This window comes from Rhinatrema bivittatum, chromosome 1 (genome assembly GCF_901001135.1).
Source record: "Rhinatrema bivittatum chromosome 1, aRhiBiv1.1, whole genome shotgun sequence".
In the NCBI taxonomy this organism is placed as follows: domain Eukaryota; kingdom Metazoa; phylum Chordata; class Amphibia; order Gymnophiona; family Rhinatrematidae; genus Rhinatrema; species Rhinatrema bivittatum.
The window spans coordinates 332,739,823-332,762,370 of NC_042615.1; the positions used below are offsets into that span (position 1 = coordinate 332,739,823).

The 22,548-nt window shown below is 42.4% G+C and overlaps 1 long non-coding RNA gene across 1 annotated transcript; it reads right to left on the reverse strand.

Moving 5' to 3' along the window:
* Window positions 1–6,113: 6,113 nt before the first annotated feature.
* LOC115089822 lies at window positions 6,114–21,702 on the reverse strand. Its single transcript, XR_003856245.1, has 5 exons — window positions 21,664–21,702; window positions 16,202–16,271; window positions 11,957–11,995; window positions 10,877–11,072; window positions 6,114–6,337 (listed from the first exon to the last, which is right to left on the reverse strand). It is a non-coding gene; the product is annotated as an uncharacterized LOC115089822 (long non-coding RNA).
* Window positions 21,703–22,548: the final 846 nt, after the last annotated feature.

Sequence of the window (22,548 nt, forward strand, 5' to 3'; positions counted from 1 at the left end):
GTTCAGTTATAATACATAACTTACATTTCAGTCCATTATTTCTGAACCCAGTCCTAGAATATCTTCTAGCTAATCTAGTTTTCAGGTTATCCATTGCCTCCACTGAATGCAAATCTATCTCATGTATATTCATTGTGGCTATCCTGAAACCCTGACTGGCTAGGGCAAGTCTTCCCAAACCTGTCCTGGGGACCCCACAGCCAGACTGGTTTTCAGGATATCCACAACAAATATGCATGAGATAAAGTAGCATATACTGGGTTTCAAATGTATGCAAAATTTTCTCATTAATATTTATTGTGGCTATCCTGAAAATCCATCTGACTGTGGTGTCCTCAGGACAGGTTTGGGAAGCTCTGGGCTGGGGTGAACTTAAGGAATGAGTTGAGAAATACTACTTCAGTCACACAATGACCATCCTCCAATGAAATCACTGCAAATGGAAAAGGAGCCAGAGGAGGGAGAGATGTCCCTCAGCACCAAACTGCATTTTAGCAGGAGCCAGAGGGAAAGGTTCAGATGCTGCCCATCATAAGACCGTTCCCTGGAGTTAGTTATTAAATGGCATCAATAAAAATGTTTAATGTATTCCTCTCCTTCTCTTCAATAATAACAAATACTAGAATTTTTGAAAAATGTGTCCATTGTTTCATTATGTGTGATTTGTGCTGTGTATGTATGACAAATGAGAACGACATAATGAACTATAATGAAAGAAATCTGATATGGTCCCAACCATGAAGGTCGGTATAGAAAAGTGTTAAATAAATAAATAAATAAAAAGTATGAAGTCTGAGGGGGATAGGGTAATACAAATAGGGTATCATGAGAGCTGGGGTCTGGAAACATGCTATGTCCATGCTCTCAGGAGCAGGACAGAACCACAGGAAAGGAACTGGGTTTATCTTCCCCCTAGAAAGCCACCTCCCCCACAGGTTGAGCCATTGGGTTCTGGGAGCCAGCAGGGCTTGGTTATGATGGTGGAATATCATGGCTGGCTATGGATGGAAACTGGGCTAGTTTTCTGTATAGCCAGAACCCAAGAGCTAAACCTCCTCCACAGGTTTAGCTCTTGGGTTCTGGAGGCCAGTAAGGCTTGACTGGATAGGCTGGATAAGGCTATAATGGTTGGAACTTGAGGTCAGACATAGGTTGGACATTGTGAGCAAAGACAGACTGGGAGCAGAGGTCTGGGTATTGGAACAGGCAAGAAACTGAGGACTGGATACTGGAACAAGCAAGGCGCTGAGGAGTGGACACTGGGACAGGAGGGGTGGTAGAATACTGAGCAAAGGCTGGACTGGATAGAAACATAGGTTAGGATACTGACCAGGGATTGATCTGGGTAGGGCACAACAAGACCAGACAAGGGCAGGACTTAGACAAGGTAGACAAAGGCAACATAGAATAGATAATACAGAAGGCCTGAAGGCAGCAGGACAGACGGACCATAGGCTGCTATGCATAAGGTCCAGAAGCCACTAAACAAGGAGAGTTTGAATAAGCCACAGAGAAAGACCTAACAAGGCAAGGCATGGTAAGGCCTGACTAGGACACAGAGCAAGGGTCAAGATACAGGAAGGCCCAGAGCCACAAGGCAATGTAAGGCCTAGATAGGCCACAAGTCAAAGTACAAAATATAGGAAGGTCCAAAGGCCACAAGATATAGAGCAAGGTATGAGTGGCTAGGACAGAGAGCCAAGGGTGACTCCATGAAACAGCATCTACTTTCTGGGAAGACAGGGTTAAATGGGACTGGAACTTGGGTGTGGTGTAAACAGCAAGGCGGAGTTGGCAAGGCTGGAGATGAAGCTCACTGATGACCCCTGGTGGAGAGGATGCTGCACAACAGGCTGAGTCAGATGGCCAGTGAGAAGGTGGCTTGGGTAGCTCGGAACAGAGCTCACTGGAGGCCTCTGCTGGTGGGGAGGTGTCACAGCAGACTGGATCAGGGCATAATGTGGCTGCAAGGCAGGTGAAATCATGTCATATGGGTGTATAATTTTATATGCTAGATAACCGGCATGTAATAGTGCTGGGTATAGAATATATCTGAGTTCTGTACTTTCATGTAGCAAAGTCATATATTAATATTGTTTGGGGTTGGCTTTTGTTTGAAACATACAGGAAATCTCAATGAAATTTACTATTTTGTTTCATTTTTGTTTTGAAAATAAAACAAGAGAGAAACAAACCAAATTTTGTTTGTTTTTCCTTTTGTTGAAAAAACAAAACAGGTGCAGGACTTCTTCCAAAAAAAGCCCTGCTTCTGCCAAGCTTTCCTTCCCAACTCTTACCTCATCCATAGGTCCCTCCGTGGTCAAGCGCGATCCCCAGTCGCTCCTACCCTGCCAGTGCTTTTCTTCATAAAGGCTCTGGCCAATGTGATGCTGGAACCATTATGAACTCCTTCTATACAGATCGTCCCATGCCATTTTGATATGCTGAAGAAATTCATAATGGTCAAAATCTCAGGTCGGCCAGAATTATTGTATTAAAAAAGTTCTGGCCAGGCAGAAGTGATGGGGATCATTCCTTCCAGTAAGACCATGAATGGGGTAATGCTTGCATGGGAGAGCCCCAGTGAGAGTGCAAAGCCCTAGGGAGGGGTGCTTTTTTATTTTGGCAGAGACAGAAGAACCCAAATCAAAATTTAAGAGAAAAAATGAAACAAAACAAAATGAACCACTCTCCTCCATACAAAAACAAACACAATGAAATGAAAATTTTCCTGGTGTACACCTCCACCATTTGTCTATGGTTTTGTCTATACAGTCCTAAGAGGAGATAGTTCTATGGTATGGTATTCCTAAAGTAGATGAGAGGTTGTTATGTGTTGGTTGGTTCAACTGCATGTAGACAATATATACAGAGCATTTCTTATTGTATTAGGTCTGCATGCATGACTTTATGTATGTGTGTGCGTAAAAGAAAGAAAGAAAGAATTCAAGCATGAGCAGAAGTGAAAGTATGCTTATGTGTGATTAATAGAGAGAGTATAAATTTTGTATACTTTAGGAGTTAAAATGAGGCCTAAGCTGATTTTTGAAAGGCAAACTTGTGAACCCCTGCGAGAAAAGTGACACTTTCCCTTTCTAAGTTATTTGTATAGGGGAAAAGGCAGCCAGCGTTTTTACTTTGGGGAAGGCTGTTACAAATGTCCTTCTCATGGTATGTGCAAGGCCAGATTTAGGCAAAGGCAACATAGGCTCATCCCTAGGGCACCATATTCTGAAGGCGCCCGCAAACTAGGACACCTCCTGCAGCTTTTTGATTCCTTGCATCCAAACCCTCCACTTCTGGTCCTCTGCCTATGGGCACCATACACTTAAATCAAGCCATGGGTAAGTGGCACAAATTGTTGCAGGTAGGTTGAGGGGCATACCGTCTCTAGTACATAGAGGTAGACAGGCACCACCAACTAAAAAAAGAGGTGTGCTGTGCACCACCAACCTCCCTGGTGCCTGACCTAGGCTTCCTTGGGACTGACCAGAGGTTTCCTCATAGCTTGTCCAAGTCTTCCCCAGGCCCAACCTAAAGCTTCCTGGATCTACCTTGAAGCTTCCCTAGGCCTGATCTGAGGCTTCCTTGGAGCTTCCCTAAGGTTTCCCTGGGCCCAACATGAGGCTTCCTCAGGGTTTCTTCTGGTGTGACCTAAGGTTTCATCGGGTTTTCCCCGAGGCTTTTCCAGGCCTGACCTTTGGCTTCCTGGAGGCTACACCCCAAAAAGTTGCTAGGGCCTGAGTAAGATTGCAGGCCACTCTGATCACCCCCTTATAAAAAAGTTAGTTGCTGAGCTGGGCTGGGCCAGGATCCTTCTGCCCCTGAAAAAGGTGCCAGAGCCAGGAACCAACCCAGCCCCCATTTACCATTTCCATATGGGTCGGCTACTAAAAGGGCAGGAAGAATATCCACTCAACTCCTGCCCATCTGCTGTCCCTTACAATTGTCACCATAGTGACATCAAAATAGCACCAGACTCAGGGCCGGCCATCACCATTTTGTTGTAAGGCCATATGTTTGTATGGCTGTACAACAAAATGATACGGGCCGGCCTTAAGACCGGCACCACTTTGGTATCACTATGGTGTTGGTCTCATGGCTGACCGGCACCAATTTTAAGGGATATCAGAGCAGAAGGAGGTGAGTGGGTATCCTTCCTGGCCTTTTTACTAATCAGGATCCCTATGGAAGTACTTTTCTTGGGTTGCAGGGTTCCAGGAGAGACCCTGTTTTGGGACTTCTTTTTTTATTTTTGCCTTGGAGATTTTTTGGTGCACCACTAACTTTGGCAGTCATCTTATACTTCTGGGTGGATTACCTTCGTTTCCCATTCTGGACAAAATAATTAAAAGTGACAAAATCACTTTCATCGATTACAGTCACAGCTGTACAGTTGTGGTACACAAAAGACAAAAAGTAAATCATGGATAATTTATTATATTAAAAAGTTAATATTCAAAAACACGCAAGATTAAATATTTGTAACATAGCAATAGTCGGCAGAGGAAGGCAGAATGTCCATCTGGTCTGCCCAGCAAGCTGTACATGATCGCAAATGCCACTCCATGCATTCCACCCCCAAGCCCTCTGTCAAGGGCAGCAACTGCTGACCGTGCAGGTCATCCCCAAGGCTTATGTTAAGGTAGAAATTGCCGCTCCATGGATCTTTCTCCAAGCCTTATGTTAAGGGTAGTAATATCAAAAGGATGAATACTTTAAAAATTCAAAACGTAAAAATTAACACATTCACTTATTACCTTTTTCTTTTTTCTGTACCACTCTTGTTGTTTTTCTAGTTATTTGTGTGGGTCACACACCTCTCTTTTTGTCTTTCCAGCTATACAGCTGTGGCAGTACTCATAGCTAGATTTACACACAAGCCTAGCAAAGAATTAAATCTATTTGGATTTTGGGAACCCCAGCAAAGGAATAAAAGGTGCCTATGTCTGTGGCTGGATAACCCTTCATGTGTATATTCATGGGTGGACCAGAAGGCATTAACAGAGCATCTATGGTAGCTGCTAATTATGAAGGAGATTTATGAAGCTGTGATAATTTATCATGTGCATGTGTGTGTGTAGTGGGGGGGGGGGGAATATCATGGGGGGCAGTCCTGTGATATTTTGCCTCTCCCTAATAAAATGTTGCAGCAGTACTGCCGCATTATTTTTTATCATGGAAAAACTCTGTGATTACAAATAATGCAGCAGGGGCCCCAAAAAAAACGCGTGATGGACGCCCCACTTCGCAAAGCACCGCGATCATTTTAAAAGGCCGCGAGGCCCAAAACCACCTCCCCCAAAAAGCTGAAATCATTCCCCCTGGGGGTCTACGAGAATCCCACTCGCACCCCTGCCACCTATCAAGGCGACGCAGACCCAAAAAGCTTTTAAAAAATAAAGCAATGTTATGCAGTGACGATGCCCTGTCCCTTCCCATACTCCTCCCCTTTGTAGCACATTTTTCCCCTGCTCTAACCAAATACCTTCCCTATCAAAAATCCCCTCCCTCCAAGCAGTAGGACTCTCCCCCCAACTCCACAAGATCCCCCCCCCTATCTCCAAAATAAAAAATAATTCCTGGGTTCTAGTGGGGGTTCCGCATCCTCTCAACACCACCCCCCTCCGACATCAAAAATTGATCCTGGTGGTCTAGGGGGACTCCCAACCTCCACCCCAACCTCCAGAAATGGCCCCACCTAAAGATGCATCATTGACTGGGAAATGACAGCCCGGAACGCTTCCTAGTTCTGGGCCCACTTAATGCCATTTTCCAAAATGGCACCAAAAGGCCTTGGCCCCTGTCACTCATACAACGAGTGTTATTGCCTTATCACGACTTTCGTAAATCTACAACTCCTCTGTATGCATCATTTAGTATTTTTCTTTTCATGACAGATATGTCTTTGAATACCCCCAAATATATAATATATAAGTAATGTCTTGATCTGGTGGATGCATGTGCAAATGAGAAAATGTAACCAGTGGATTCCAGTGATTCCATATAGATTAGGTACTTCTTAAAGGTCTTATACAACTTCGTTGTACTGAAATCCTACTTCCCAGTCATGTACCCCATCCAAAAAAAACCTCATAAATGAAACCACTACAATAATTGCTGAAAGTATTTATTGACAAAAACAATTGATCTTACAACAGAAATGCAGAAAGGCCTTCTCACAAATATGCTCACGGATGTGAAAAGTCAGCAGAAAAATCTAAGCATGTATTATTATTTCTTATACTAAAGAAAATTAGGAATACAGTATTTTTTAAGGAAGCAATTGAAATAAAAAGTTATCCAATACGCCTCCAGCTTCGGAGAGATCCATTTTCTGCAAGGAAATATAAAAAAAGAGAATTGTTAATTCTGTACTTTAGACAATTTTAGAACATACTCTCTCAAAATATACGTAAAGGAAAAATACTGTGGTGCAAATAAACTACATCTTTCCTTATCATTCTCACCTAATTTATCAAATATGTCCCCTTGACACACAGGGCCTCATTTTCTAAGTGGCTTGCACGCGATAAGGGACGTTTCGCACGCGAAAAGTCCCTTATCGCGTGCGATACCAGGATGGGGGTGGAGTCGGGGCAGAGTCGGCCCCGGAAGAGGAGGAGTCGGGGCGTCACCGGGGCCGACTCTGTGCCGACACCATGGACAGTGAAAAGGTAAGGAGCCTTTTCGCTGCCTATTTCACGCCCAATAACTACACCTTCTATGGTGTAGTTATTGGGCGCGATGCCGGCAGCGATTGCACCGCGGCGGTGCGATCGCTGCCGGACCGCCCCCCCCCGCTTCTGCCCCCGCCCCCCCTCCCCCGTTAGTGCGATTTTCTAAATGAGGCCCACAGTGTGAGGGAATGCTTGATAAGTCAGGCTCTTGACTTCTAAGAACACCACTGACAGTCTAATGAGTGCAGATTTCTTGTAAACATAACTACCTTTGGAAACATAATTACCATGACTAATTTTATCTTGAATATTTATTTATAGCAAGTACACTTCTAAGGGAGGACCCTTTGATTGCTGTGCTCCCTTCATAACTTTTCCCTTCAAAGCTCTATTGTTTAGAGTTGTATACTGCCCTATATGTACAGGGATCGCGGGCATGAAATGGACAAAGCAATTGTATAAATATTGAATATGTAACAGTCTAGGAAACAAAGTTGTGTACCAATCTCTCCTAATGACCTAAATAGATGTCATTTTTAGTATATGTTGCATCATTTTTCAACGAAACATAACATAATCCAACCAATCTACATACATTTGCAGAATTTTTATTAAAGCAACTTGTAGAACACATCATAAGAACCTAAGAACATAAGAAGAACATAAGAAGTTGCCATACTGGGTCAGACCAAGGGTCCATCAAGCCCAGCATCCTGTTTCCAACAGTGGCCAATCCAGGATACAAGTACCCGGCAAGTACCCAAACATTAAATATACTCTATGCTACTAATGCCATTAATAAGCTGTGGCTATTCCTTAAGTCAATTTGATTGATAGCATTTTATGGACTTCTCCTCCATGAATTTCTCCACACCCTTTTCAAATCCAGCTACACTAAGGGGGTCATTTTCTAAAGGGATCGCATGCGAAAAGGGACTAATCCCTTTTCGCGTACGATACCTAGATCGGGGCAGGTTCTGGGAGGCGTCTGTACCGGAAGGGGAGGAGTTGTGGCGGCACCGGGCGGACGCCATGAAGACATCGCAGACGACGAAAAGGTAAGGACCCTTATCGCCGTCAGTAACGCGCCCAATAGCACCACCTTTCACGGTGGCACTATTGGTTTGTGAAAGCCGGCAGCAATAGCACCGCGGTGGTGTGATCACTGCTGGCTTTCGCAGGCCCGCCCCCTGCTTCGCCCCCCCAATACCGCGCGCCGGGACAATTTTCAAAGGCCCGGCCACGTGCGTAAATCCCGGGGCCTTGGGAAAGGGGCAGTCCAGGGGCGTGGCATGGCTAGAGGCAAGAGGCAATTCACAGAGTCGCACAATGATAGAAAATCTAGCCCTAACTGCCTTAACCACATCCTCTGACAATGAATTCCAGAACTTATTTGTGAAAAAGAATTTTCTCTGATTTGTTTTAAATGTGCTACTTGCTAACTTCTTGGAGTGCCCCCTAGTCCTTATATTATCTGAAAGAGTAAATACTGATTCACAATTATTGGCATGATATTAAAAACCCACAATATTTTGTCGTTTCAAATGAATGTACTTCCCTAATGTCCAATACTACAGTTACCAGATATTTGCTCTCTGCTTCACAGTGAATTCTAAGCTGTAATGACTAAAAAGTGAATGTTAAAAGAGTTGCACTTGTATTAATTAGTTCATGCACATATTTGCACAAGTGCTATTTTATAAACATCAAACATACATGCACAAGTAATGGTGTCCAAATAAATTTGCTAGTATAAAAAAGAGGCTGGCCAGGGGCATTCCAGGTTGTGGCCAGCATTTATCCGTAAAAGTTGCTATTTTATAGCTCGCAAAAGCACCGTGCGTATGGTGGTTACCTGTGCATATTTACACCTGATAATTACCTGCTGCAAGTCAGAACTGAATTATTTATGTTCAGGCTGAAGAACCAGGGGAGTCTTGATGATTTAGAGATAGAGGGGTAAATTTTCAAAAACGTACGCACGTAAATCCCGGGCTTATGCGCGCCGGGACAATTTTCAAAGGCCCGGCCACGTGCGTAAATCCCGGGGCCTTGGGAAAGGGGCAGTCCAGGGGCGTGGCATGGCTAGAGGCGCCCAGCACAGCGGCCATTTGCCGCTGTGCTGGGGGATCACGAACCGCCCGGGTGCCCGAGGCAGGAGCAAATGGTAAGACAAGGATTTGTAGAGGGTTAGGATAGGGCTAGGGGGTGGGAAGGTTAGGGGAAGGGGTAGGAAGGTTAGTATAGGGTGAAGTGAAGTTACCTCCCAGGCCGCTCCTAAATTGGAGCGGCCTGGGAGGGAACTGCGGAAGGCCGTGGGCGTTGTCGCGTGCTGGTTGCACAAATGTGCACCCCCTTGCGCTCGCTGACCCCTGATTTTATAACATGCTTGCACTGGCACGTGCATGTTATAAAATCGCGTGTCCATGTCCACGCGCCGGGCAGCGCACGCATATGGATGTGCCCGCGCAAGTTTTAAATTCTACCCTAGACTTTGCAGATTGGTGGACTAATTGGTAAAGCTGCTAATTTCCTTCACTCGCGCATGCTATAAAACTTAATAATGTCACTCGTCAAAACCGACAAGTAGAATGAGACGTACAAACAGCACAGTACACCTTGGTGAAGGTTTGACATCATTTGGAGTGAAGAAAGTCTCACCAATACGAAATTTTGTACTATGTTATCTCACCCAAGCTTGATGCTACCCTGTTATAAATTAAAATAAAAAATAAAATTACAAGTTTTAATTTTATTAGGCCCTTATTTTCTTCATTTTGGATATTTAAGTTACCCATACTCTCAGACTCTTATTAATTCAAATGATTTTTGCATTTTGTTAAGAAGATCACGCCTGCTCAGTTTGTTTATAACAATGCTAAGCTTTCAGGCGAGTTTAAATTTTGATTTTAAGCACAAAGGGGTAATTATCCAAAGGTTTTCACATGTAAATATAACTACTATTATAGCAATTTTCTAAACCATTTACTCAGTAAAGTGTACTTACACAAGTAAATTTTCCACAGCCCACTTACATGACTAAAATGCATTTACACATGTAAAACCCATTTTAAGGCACACATCAAGCCCTTTTTCTGTTTTCTTTCTCTTTATTCAATTGTTTTTATTAATACAAATATTGACCTGAGTAGATTATGTGATCGTAAGTAAACTATGCAGCAAATTCCATTACAACAAAATTGCAGAAAATTGAGTCTTGATAAGAATAGGATGTGCATCGTTTTTCTGATGGATGAAAATATCGTATGATATTTTCTAATCCTTCAGGTATTGGGAGGTCCCTGAAAGCGATAGGAAAACCCCATGACATTTTTGGGTGGTTTTCTTATCGTTTTTTTTTGGGGGGGGGGGAAGAAAGGACACACAGAAAAAAAAACCCAAACCCACCCCAACCATTTAAATCTAATTATTTAGAATCCCCCAAAACTTTCCTAAAGTACCTGGTGCTCCAGCAGGGGTCCCGGGAACGATCTCCCGGGCTGTTGGCTGCCAGTAAACAAAATGGCATTGATGGCCCTTTACCCTTACCATGTGACAGGGGCTATCGGTGCCATTGGCCGGCCCCTGTCACATGGTAGGAGCAATGGATGGCTGGTGCTATCTTAAAAAAATGTCATGGGCCATCCATTACTCTTACCATGTGATAGGGCAGGCCAATGGCATTGATATCCCCTGTCACATGGAAAGGGAAAAGGGCCATCGGCGCCATTTTGATTAGTGGCAGCTGATGGCCCGAGAGCGGGAGATCGCTCCCAGGACCCCCGCTGGACCACCAGGTACTTTAGGAAAGTTGTGGAGGGGTCCGGAGGGTGGGGGATTCTAAATAATTAGATTTAAAAGATCAAGGTGTTTTGTTTTGTTTTTTCGGCACGGGACAGCCGAAAAAAAAAGCAGTTAGAACCGTGGGAAACGAAGATTTCCCACGGTTCTACGAACACAATACCTGAAACGATTCCAGAACTGATTCACATCTTGTAAATGAAAATTTTAATTATGCACAGAAAAGAATACTTTTTTAATTCAGAAAAAGTAATTATAAATATAGTAGTAATACATCATATATATCAGTATGCTATTGAAAGGTTTTGCACTGCTATATAGAATTTGTTGGAAGTTTAATGTTTGTCTCCTATACCTGTTACTGACTATACATGTCTTTTAGGCTGCTATTTTACCTCTTTGGTGTGTAAAGGTTCCTGTCATTCTTCAACGCTTTCCAGTAGCGGCGGCAGTTGTGGTGGTGGTAGTGGTAGTTGTAGGTGGTGTGGGTGGAGGAGGATAAAAGTATTGTAAATAATACCATTGCCAAGGATATGGATTATAATACCATGGTCTCCTATTTCCTGGCCTTTCTCTACTTCTACTTTCAGACTGCGAAGAAACATGAAAACAGACTGAGTTGTACATACTTTTATTACGAGATAATTCAGTGAAAGCTAATTTCACATATTTCTTATGAGCAAATTTCTAGTTATGAAAAAAGTGATATATATCTATTTCTCTTTCAAATATAATGACCTTATACTACTAACTTTTCAAGGATGATTTTAAGAAAATAATTATCATAGCTGAAGTATAGATTTAAATTGCAAAGTCATCCTTATCATTTCCTGGCCTGGATATGAACACAATAGTGTATACTGCTGATGTAAATAATAGGAAGTAAATAATAGGATTTTCTGCACAGAGCCTAGTACAATACTTTGCATAATGTTACATACACAAAAGGTGAGATATACATCTCAAGAATGGATTCCTATGAGAACATTGATCAGCTGTGCACCAGGGCTTCAGGAAATTTTCCCCAGCTTTATATTACTCAACTTCCTTGCATTTCAAGGCACCATTAAAAATGTAAAATCATTTTACTCTGTCCTGCCAGTATTATATCGTCCAACATATTTTAATTGGGCTTTAATGCCTATTTCTGGAACAATGCATATTCTTAAATGTTCCTAGAAGATAGCATCTGGAATTTGGAAACCCTATACACTAGCCTTCCCCATATGTTCATACTACGGATATCCCTTAAAGATAAATGGACATTATTAATGTTCAAAAAACTGTTTTTGCTGGGATTCTTCAATGCCAGCCTCTACCTTAATATTGCTAAGACTGATCTTGTTTAACAATAGTTAACCATAAATTAAAATTCAAGAAAGAGATCATCAATAAATAAACAAATAAGCCCAGCAGCAACTTATGATGTCCAATTCAGTTACAAAATGTATCTATTAATAGTGAAATTAACTTACCGAGTCACTTCTAGCTTCACGCCTATGTCCGTTAGCAGTCTAAAATGTCATCCAAGGAAGGAACACAGGAAAGGAAGTAGAGTCATATAGAAGGAAATGGTTAGAAGAATGGTATATAATATATAACTGCAATAAAGTAATGTAATGCCTTTTGTCCTTTAGGGCAATGATTTATAACCTGTAGGCCGGGACTCAAAAGACAGGTGAGCCATTGGGTAGTAAAGCCCCAAGGGGAAAGAGAAGAGAAAAACACAACACAATGTAGTAATATTTTCTAACCTTAAAGGAAGTTGCCATATGAAAATGTGAGGAGTTTGACAAAATTCACTGCCCCATAATGTGCTTTCTTTTTATAATAATCATCTTTCTTGATTCAGATCCCCAATTAATTTCTAATATTTTTTTGTCCACATCACTTTCTTTGGACCTTGGCTGCATAGGGTTTAAGAATATATGGAGCCATCTGTTTCAATTAGAAAACAATTATTTTTATAATATATCAGCCATTTTCAAACTGTACTACTGGCATTTTATGCTTGTAATAATTTTTATGGATTGATTGTACACTACATAGTAGTTATTCTTTAAAAAAAAAGAATGTTTGTCATTTAATTAATATTATATTTAGCTTACTCAGTGGAACTGTCATTGTACAGTTCATAATCTCATCAAGCAATGTTAATGCTGTAGTTTTTTAGAACTCTGCCTGTGGGAAGAAGTGGGGGGGGGGAGAGAGAGAGAAAACATAACCATAATATCCTCATCCTAGGTAGGTATTTATATCTCTATGGGAGGTCCACCTAGTAACTCGAGGTGAGGTTTAGGTATTAGTGTAGGGGATTAGGGGCCACTTTGACTTTCAAAGTGAGACGTACGAACAGAACAGTGCTCTCTTGGGAAGATTTAATGACCTTCGGAGTGCGAAAATTCACACAAAGATGAGATTTGTGCAATGTTCTCTCAACCTAGTTGATGGACTCTCTACCTGGGTAACATCAAGCTAGGTTGAGAGAACACTGTACAAGTCTCATCTTTGGGTGAGTTTCCTCACTCCGAAGGTCATCAAATCTTCACAAGAGAGCACTGTTCTGTTCGTACGTCTCACTTTGAATGTCAAAGTGGCCCCTAACCCTCTACACTAATACCTAAATCTCACCTCAAAAGTTACTAGATGGGCCTCCTATACAGATCTCTCTCTCTCTCGCTCTTTGTAAAAGCAAGCCCAAAACTCCTCCTATTTTTCTCATTTGCATTGCACCATGCATTAAAGGTGCTTAACACATGCAAAAACGCCATATATCACTTTGATAAATGACCACCTTAATTTGCAGTCAAGCATTTTAATTCATAGTCATATGATGATATCTAATGGATTATACTGCATTGCTTTGTTTTTTTCACCCCTTTAAAAAAAACAAACCATATTTCAGGGTTAAATGTTGGATTCACCATCAAAATAACACTAGGACATCAACTAATTTAGAAGACATGGAGGGCAAGTTTACAAGCAGATTTCAGAGGGTAATTTATTTTGCCAGCATAAATTGGACTTTTTAAAATTTCCCACCCTCAATGCTGATAAACTACAATGTGCATTGATTTACCTGCACTGTTAGGTGACATTCCTGCGGGCGTGTGTAATTCAGGAGAGGAAAATAACATGTGCAGATTACATTTTCAACTCTGTGCACTTTAAGGTACATTTTAAAAAATACATGGCAGAGTCCATGTGCAAGTGCTTCCCGGGGAATGCACATGGACGTGGCTATTTTATAACATACGCACGTCGGCGCGCACATGTTATAAAATACCAGTCCAGAGCGCACGTGTGTGCCGGATTTTCATGTCCATGCATGCATGCGTGGGCAGGTGGCCAGCTCCACATGCAGGAGGGAGTTATTTTAGAAAAATATGCGGGCGATGCAATCAGGCCTCCCCCAGTTCCCTCCCAGACCTCTCCAATTAAGGAACGGACTGGGAGGGAATTTTCTTTTCTCTAATCCTACCCTTCCCACCTCTTCCCCTCTCCTCCCCAACCCCTATACCTACCCTAACTAACCTATTTTTTAAAATTTTTGAACTTACCTGCTCCTTTGAGCAGTAGTAAGTTCTACGCGCCGGTCGGCTGCCGGCACACACTTCCCCGGGACAGCGACTAACGGCGCTGTTCCAGCCCAACCTCCGCCTCGCCCCTCCCTGCCCAGACCGTACCCCTGGCCCACCCCTTTTTGCAGGGCCCAGCACTTCTGAGCGAAACGGGGGTTATGCACATAGCCGGGCCCATTTTCAAATGCATGCGGCGCACGCGAGGCCCAGCCACGCGCGTAGCCCCACATTTTTTCGTGTATGGCTCTTTTAAAATTGGCCCATTTGTTCTCTATAAAAATTTCTTTAAAATTGTATCCGCATGACAAGAAGGTTCAAACAACCACGGGTCCGCATAAGGTTCCCGCAGTATTTGCAGCAATGCAGACACTACAGTTTGAATTGAATATTGCCCCCACGAGATGAAAGCACAATTTGTCACTACAGTGACTTCACTCAGTTAAATGCTGCATTTGTGGGATGGTTTGGCTATATCACAACCATTCAATGCATCGCCTTTTCAATTAAATCAGCTGAAGTATTAGTCCACTTTGCTGCATTTCTTAAAGTGTCTGTTTTTCTTTTATCAGTTTTCTTTATCAGCTACATTTTGAAAAGTGTGCACAGCAGTTAGATGTACAAAGAGAGGCCTGAAGAGACTGCCCAAGGAAACTTCAACATGCTGATGCACTCCATGTAACTTAGGGGGGGGCTGAGGGATAGTCACCCCTGTTGAGTTCCTCCCATGCGTGCCGTGAGGATGGTGATGCCCTGCTGGACTCAAATGGCCGGATTTTTAAATGCCCGCACGCGTGCAAACATCGGGCTTTACGCACGTGGCCAGGCCTTGCGCGCGCCGTGCACATTTTTAAAAGGTCCCAGCCACGCACATAAGTCCTGATAGTAGGGATGTGAATCATTTTTCTAACAAATTGAAATATCGTACGATATTTCTAAATTCATTAGAAATCGGTTAAAAGAAAAAAAATGATCAATTTTACCCCTGATTTTTCGTAAAAATCGTTTTTCGGGTTAGCGCGCACTAACCCGAAAAACGATTTTTCACTAAAAAAAAACACGGGGAAATACGGGAAAACAATTTTTTCCCGTGGCCAGACGATCCCGAAAGCGGGAACGATCGGGCACCCGATTCACATCCTTACCCGATAGTTCACAATTGCTGTGCCCTAAAAAAAGAGGGGGGGGGGGGCGGGGGGGTGTGGTCTGGGATGGGGTGGGGTGGGGCAGGATGGAGGCTGGCCGGGACTGCGGCCATTAGCCGCTGTCCTGGGGAAGCGGGTGCCAGCAGCCCGCCGGCACGAGCAAACTACTTCTGCTCCAGGAGAGCAATAAGTAATAAAACAAAAAAAAAATGTAAGTTGATAGGAAGGGTTTAGGGGGTGTGGAGGAGAGGGGAAGAGGGAGGGAGTTTAGGTAGGGGGTCAGGGAAGTTCCCACCCAGTCTGCTCCTTAATTGGAGCGGACTCGGAGGGAATTGGTGGAGGCTCGATTGCATCGCCATGTGTAGTTAGCAAAAATTCACCAACCCGGCGCATGCTGCCTGTACATGCCCCTGCGGCCATCCGAACATGCGTGCGCCAGTGCATGCATGTTAAAAAATTGGCGCGTCCATGTGTGTGCTCCAGGGACCGCGCGTACATGGACGCATGCCCGCTGCTTTTAAAACCTACCCCTTATTGTAGTTGTTCCATCCCTTATTCTACTTCCCTCTGCTTAAATATTCCTTTCTATAGTGTGGAAGGTGGGGTCTGAATAATGCTCACACATCTGGACTCCTGGTGATGCTCTGCATCCTATATACCTCATACTGCTGTCACCAGTATCTAAAGCAGGAAAATAAGTTGCAGGTCTCAGCCCCATCCCTGTACCTTGTGAGCTGTGCTCATGTCTTGCCTCAGATACCAGCGCCAGTGCACGAGATATCCAGGAGGCAAAGATCAGAGGTCCAAAAGTGGGGAAGAGGATCAGGCTATCATGTCACTAAAAACCTTCTTGCATGCCAGATGGGGGCATATATGCTAAGGATTGCTGGCCTCTAGAATAATACTTTTTCAAAGGACATTTTGTTATCCAGTCAGGAGAGTTTTTTCTTAAACTGAATGACAGTATACGATGTAGAGAGGAAAGGTAGACACTTACGGAAAGAAAAACGGTCAGTATCAAAGCACATGTCAGCAGAAGCAGAGTCCTCATTGTTTACTGATGTCTCCTGGAAACATGAAAAAGGACCATTCTGTTAATTAAGCTTTTGCACATTCTGCTCAGTTTTAGAGTTACAGTATATAGAGACTCACAAATATGTCATAGAGGAATCTATGTACTAAAAATGCATTCAGGTTAGTGTCTTCAGTACTAGCATTAAGCCTGTGATTCAAAGTCTGAGGTAGTGACAGATTGTCACTAGAAGCCATAACCCGTAATCTCATGAGATAAGTGAATCTCCTTCCACCAGCTGGGCCCTATCATCCATTTTGAAGAGTCTGAGGAAGGGGGGGGGGGGGAGTCTTCTGAAGGAGGCATGTCTCCTCTACAGGGGGAGGATGATAGGGATAGTGTATAAAATGCCTTTGTATCTCAGTTTTGAGTGTATATTTAATAGAACTGAACAGAGATGTTCCGGGGGTGGAGTTGGATTGCTGTCAGCACTTCAAGTATCATTTTTTTTATTTTTAAAAGTATGCACATAAATGTATGTCCTGAGAAGAGGCAGTGTAACTTTATGTGAATGAACCTGGGCATGTACAGGGCCACTTACCCACAAATTTTCAAATTGAGATGATGAGCATAAATTTGCCTTGAAAATTCTTAGCAAAGTCTGCAACTACAATGCGCACATTGGGCTGGATTTTAAGGGGTACGCCCAATTTTATAACATATGTGCACAGCCGCGCGCATGTTATAAGATCCAGGGTCGTCGCGCGCAAGGGGGTGCACACTTGTGCACCTTGTGCGCTGAGCCCTAGAGGAGCCCCGATATCTTTCCCCGTTCCCTCCGAAATCGGAGCGGCCTCGGAGGGAACTTTCCTTCCACTCCCCCACCTTCCCCTCCCTTCCCCTACCTAACCCGCCCCCAACCCTACCTAAACACCCCCTCACCTTTGTTTTACAAGTTGCGCCTGTCTCTGTGCAGGCATAGGTTGCGTGCACCGGCCAAGTGCCGGCACGCGATCCCCTGGCCTAGTGGCCCTACGAAGGCCTCTGGCCACGCCCCGCCCTTCCCCAGACTGCCCACACCCTGCCCCTTTTTTCAAGCTCCGGGACATGTGCGCGTTGCCATGCCTATGCAAAATAGGCTCGGTGCGCGTAACCCCCCCAGCTGGATTTACGCGCGTAGGGCTTTTAAAATCTGCCCCATAGTTTTTACCACTATGCAGGGAGTTATAAAATTACCCTTCCTATGCGCTAATTTGTAGTGTGTATTTCTTAGTACACTCTTGGTGCATAGGCCCTAAAGACTTATTCTGTTGAACGTAATAATTCTGGGCAGAAACATGATAAAGTGATTGGAATATCATCTAGAATCAGAACCCAGTGTGATACAAGTAGTAGGGATCCTAACTTACAGAGGAGTATCTGAAATAATTATCTTGAGCTTTAATTTTTAATGGTTGGATTACAAAAAATCTTCTATTCATTTTATTTATTTATTTATTTTTAATTTTTATATACCGATGTTCCTGTAAAGAATACATATCGCACCGGTTTACAAGGAACTGAACAGTCGCCTCCAGGGCGGAAATATTTTCTAGATATAATCATTATTTTAATCAATTATAATCAATTTTAATCAATTATAATCAAATATTTTCTAGATATAATCATTATTCTATTGTTAGGAAATGCTGGAAGCAATTTTTAAAAGGGAACTTAAGCTGCGTAACCACAAGGTTACTTGGCTCGACACCTGAATTTCGAAATTGTCCCTGGTGAGCAGCTCAATATAGCTGCCTAGCTTCACTATAATAAAGGTTAACAAACTTTATCTGTCAATCTATAAAGTGATACTTTTTTATCAGACTAACATAATGTAACACTTGACTAGATTTAGACAGCTAATAGGGATACATTTTAAAAGATGCGCGTCCGCATCCATGTGTGCGTGGTTCCCGGCGTGAGCACATGGACGCGCCAGTTTTATAACATGCGCATGCTGGCATACTCGTGTTATAAAATCAGGTGGCCATGCGCTCAAGGGTGGTGAATTTTTGCAAATTACACACGACGACGAAATTGGGCCTTCCCCCGTTCCAATTAACAAGCAGACTGGGAGGGAACATCCCTACCCCCCTACCTAAACTTCTTTCCTCTTCCCCTATCTTCCCCACCCTTTAAATACTTCGTATCATATTTTTATTTGTTTTCGAACTTACTTCATGGCTGGAGCTAAAGTAAGTTGCGCGCAACAGCCAGCTGCCGGCACGCACATAAAAGCGTAGAGTGGCGCTGTCCCGGCCTGGCCCCACGCCCTGCCCCCCAAGTCTGCCCCTTTGGAGGGGCTTGTCACTTGTGCACGTATTGGGGTTCACGCGTGTGGTCGGGTCTGTTTTAAAATGTGCGCGGTGCGTGCAAGTTCTGGCCACGCGCATAAACCCCTGGTTTTGCGTGCGCAGGCCTTTTAAAATCCGGCTGATTCTCTCTTCCTCAAATCAGAATAGAATGAGCAAAAGATTGTATTTACCAGTTTTACAATATTTAATTGCTTTTAAAGGGGGGGGGGGAGGCGTTTGATTCAGGGAAGTAAACTTTGTGCAAATAATTGAACTTTCAAATACTGTACATGCACAACATTTTCATTTGCCCCCCCAGTCCCAGCCACAGAAAAAGCAAGGGCAAAGGATCAATTTTTCTCTGAAAATTGGCTCTAGTTACACAACACTAAAGTGTCTGTATATCTCGACGCTCTGCAGATTCGTGAAAATTGTCCCCTCTGTGTGTAAATATAAGGAAAGAAATGGAAGGAGTACAATAAAATAGTACTGCATAGGTTACAAATATCTGCAGTGTATGCTATGTACCATAAATGCAATGTCATAGTTGGTTAAATTCTGTTACTTTTACTATTTTTTATTCAGCATATGTCAGTTTCCAAAATTGATGATGAGCCCAATAAGGAAGTAAACTAATTTGGGGGGGGATTTTTAAATCTTGATGGTTATTTAATAAGTACAGAGATGCAGAGTGGTCTTCAAATATCAGATCACAGAGACTCCAAGGTGGCCATAAGTTAAAGCTCCGTGAGGGATCATCAATCACAAATGGCAGGATAGTTAGCACTGTAGAGATAAGTTGAACATTTATAAAGTCATATTTTCAGTATTAAATTCCATGAAACCCCCTTCTGTGTAAATGGCATGACGTCTACTCAATCCTGCCAGATAGAGTAGACGTCATGCTAAATGAACTCTTGCCATTTATTTGTGGTCCTCCTCCAAATGCTTTTCTGATGAACACTGAACAACGTATTTGTTTAGAATTTGTTATTTTAACTTGTCACCCTTCCCACATTCCTCCTTTTCATCTTTTATTTCAATCCCACATCTACATTTTCTTCTTTCAATAATGTATCTGAAAAAAAGATTGTTGCCTTGCTTTACTGCCTTCACTATTTTTCCACTGTTCGTACTTTTATTTTTTTGACTATTTTCTCTGGCCCATAACTTTATCGCATGGACTGTAGGATACGAGGTGCCAAACAAGGTACCCGGGCTCTTTAGCAATGGTGAGCAAACCCAGGGGCCAATTCTGGCCTCTGGTTCTAAAGCCTCTTTCTCAATGCTACTAGCCTAACTCCAAAAGTATCTTGATCCCCCTGATCTGTCAGCCCAACCTCTACATTGATAATCACCATGGTGTTTCTAAACTTAATCCTCTACCAATGCCTCTTGGACCATGCAATTCAATGTGAATTACACCATTCAAAACATCTGTCTGTATGAATCATGTGGTCCATGCTGAAGAAAGAGACAATGGTGGCAGGAACAAGTTTAGAATTGCCGTAGGGTCAATCACAACAGTGCTCCCCATGCTGGACCATGAGGGAGAGAGTTGGGAGGTGGGTACGGGGGAAAGCAGGGAGCAGCACAGCAAGACAATCTCTTTATCAGTAACTTCTCAATATTTATTTTCTAATTATGACTGACAGTAGCCTTTTGGAATTTAGGTAGATGCTCTTTTCTCCGGGTGAACCCCTGTTCCCTGAGGGGAGATCCATTTCTAGCCCTTAAAGCAGGTAAAAGCCACCAATGTGGCATCTAGGAGAAAACCGGCCCACCTCGTCTCTAAAGTTTCCCTTTGCATCATGGATTTCTCAGAATGTTCTGAGAAAAGACCAGCGGAGGGTGCGCATCTTAAGTTTCCTATTTTAGTTGTAGTAAATTCTGCTTTGGAAAAGAAATCTGTGTAAGAAGTTTTCTTGTGGAGTGAATCCTGTTATGGAACTTTTATAAATACAGATCAGTGGTGGATCATCACTGCTATGTACTCTGCCTTTCTAGATACATCTCACTGAATCTGAACCCACTGAGAAGAGCGCACTTTATCTGTCCATTGCAACCTGAGTCCACCATTTCATCTCATCGAGCTACTTATTAAAGAATCCCATTGTCACCTAGGGATTATACCCTGAGTACTGGCAACATTTATATCCTCATTCCTACACCTACTTTCCTTGTCTTCCATGTTCATTATAGGAGGGTTTGAGAGATTCCTTTTTATGTTTTACTACTTACTTCATTCTTTTCTTGGGGGTGGGAGAGGGGATAGACAGACTGATTGAACTAGCTCCTATGTATCATCCCTCTCAGCTAGTTTAATACCTTTCTAATGTATGGGCTGAGTAAATACCCAGGTCGTTGGTCCCCTCTCAGTCAGATGCAGGCCATGATTATTATAAAATCTTTTATCCCTCTATGTCAGTCCCCAGTCTGCAATAAATCATAACCTCTCTTCCTTATGTCATGCCCTGAAGTTCTCAGTATAACATACCCTGTGTTCCCCTGTATCACACATAGTAGCACCTCAGAAACTTTCAATCTTCTTGACAGTTGCCTAAGACCTTTTTATTTATTTATTTATTTATTTATTTAACTTTTTTATATACCAACATTCAAGACGGTGGTCCCATCATGCTGGTTCACAAGAAACAGGGGTGTAATTATAATAAACTTTACCATTTAAACAATAGTGCAGAAAAGCAGTTACATATAACAAGGAAAACAATAACTTGGAATGAGAAGGGAAATGAAGATCAGATAGTTATATATAAGTATAGATAACATTGTAAGAGGTGGCTATTAACGCTAATGCTAGCGGAGCGTGTTGAATGAAGGGAGTTAGATGGAATTGGAGTTAGGAAAGGCCTGCGTGAACCTTTTGATAGAACTAACCTGATTCAGATCCTTACCAAATTATTTGTTCTCAGATAAAAAATGAAATTAAAGAAAAATAACTCACCTATAAAACATAAAAGGTGATACCAAAAATATGCCATCTTTCTGTTTACAGTGAGCTTTCACTTCCAGAGCATGTTCTATATCTGTATATCACAAATATGTACATTTATTTATTAATAGACTAAAGCATAAAAATTGATGGAATCTTACCTTACCTCAGGGTTCAATGTGCTTTTAATGATAGGTAAGAATGGTAATGGTGAAATTTATAGCTCTTTTATATATTCAGAGGCTTAATAGGATTACTCATCAAAAATACAAGTTGGATTATCATGGATGGGAAATGGTAAGATTCCAAGTTGTTTCTTTTGTATTTTGAAATAATTGTATATATGTCATCATCTTGATGAGATTACAAATTGGTCAATTCTAATATGCAGTGTTGCTTCTATTATTTGTATAAGGATGAAAAGATACATGTCCAGAAATATCAATCTACAGGAACTGAGAAACCACATACCTAAAAATATAGGGCATGATATACTGTTTAATATAGTATGTTGCAATTCTGACAATAATAAATGACAATGGATGCTATACATCATGCTGCTAAACATGTGCAAAGAAGATTAGACTACATAAATTGCATTAGATTATATTTGACCACTTATTGAAATAAATTTTCAAAGAGTTAAGTGTGTAAAAATGAGCATATATGTGGGAAAATAACTTGTAACTCATGTACACACTATTTTATAAACATCTAACATATGCAAGAATTTTCGCTTTCATGTGCACATTGTCACCTTTTCAACCATTGTGCAGCCTCATCAGGCAATTAAAAAATCTTGTAGTGCCATTTGCCCAGAAGTCAATGCTCTAACCTTGGGAAGAACCAGACCCTGTTACCCAGCCTTGTAAAAATTCTGAGCCCACTGTCCAGTGTCCTCGAGATACCACCATAGTTGTTCAGCACCCATGAGATGCAGATCCAATCACCCAGCACCCAAGAGATGCAGGTCCAGCTGCCCAGTGCTTAAGACTTGCAGGTCCTGCCACCCAGTGGCTGAAAGGTATAGATCCTTCTACCCAATG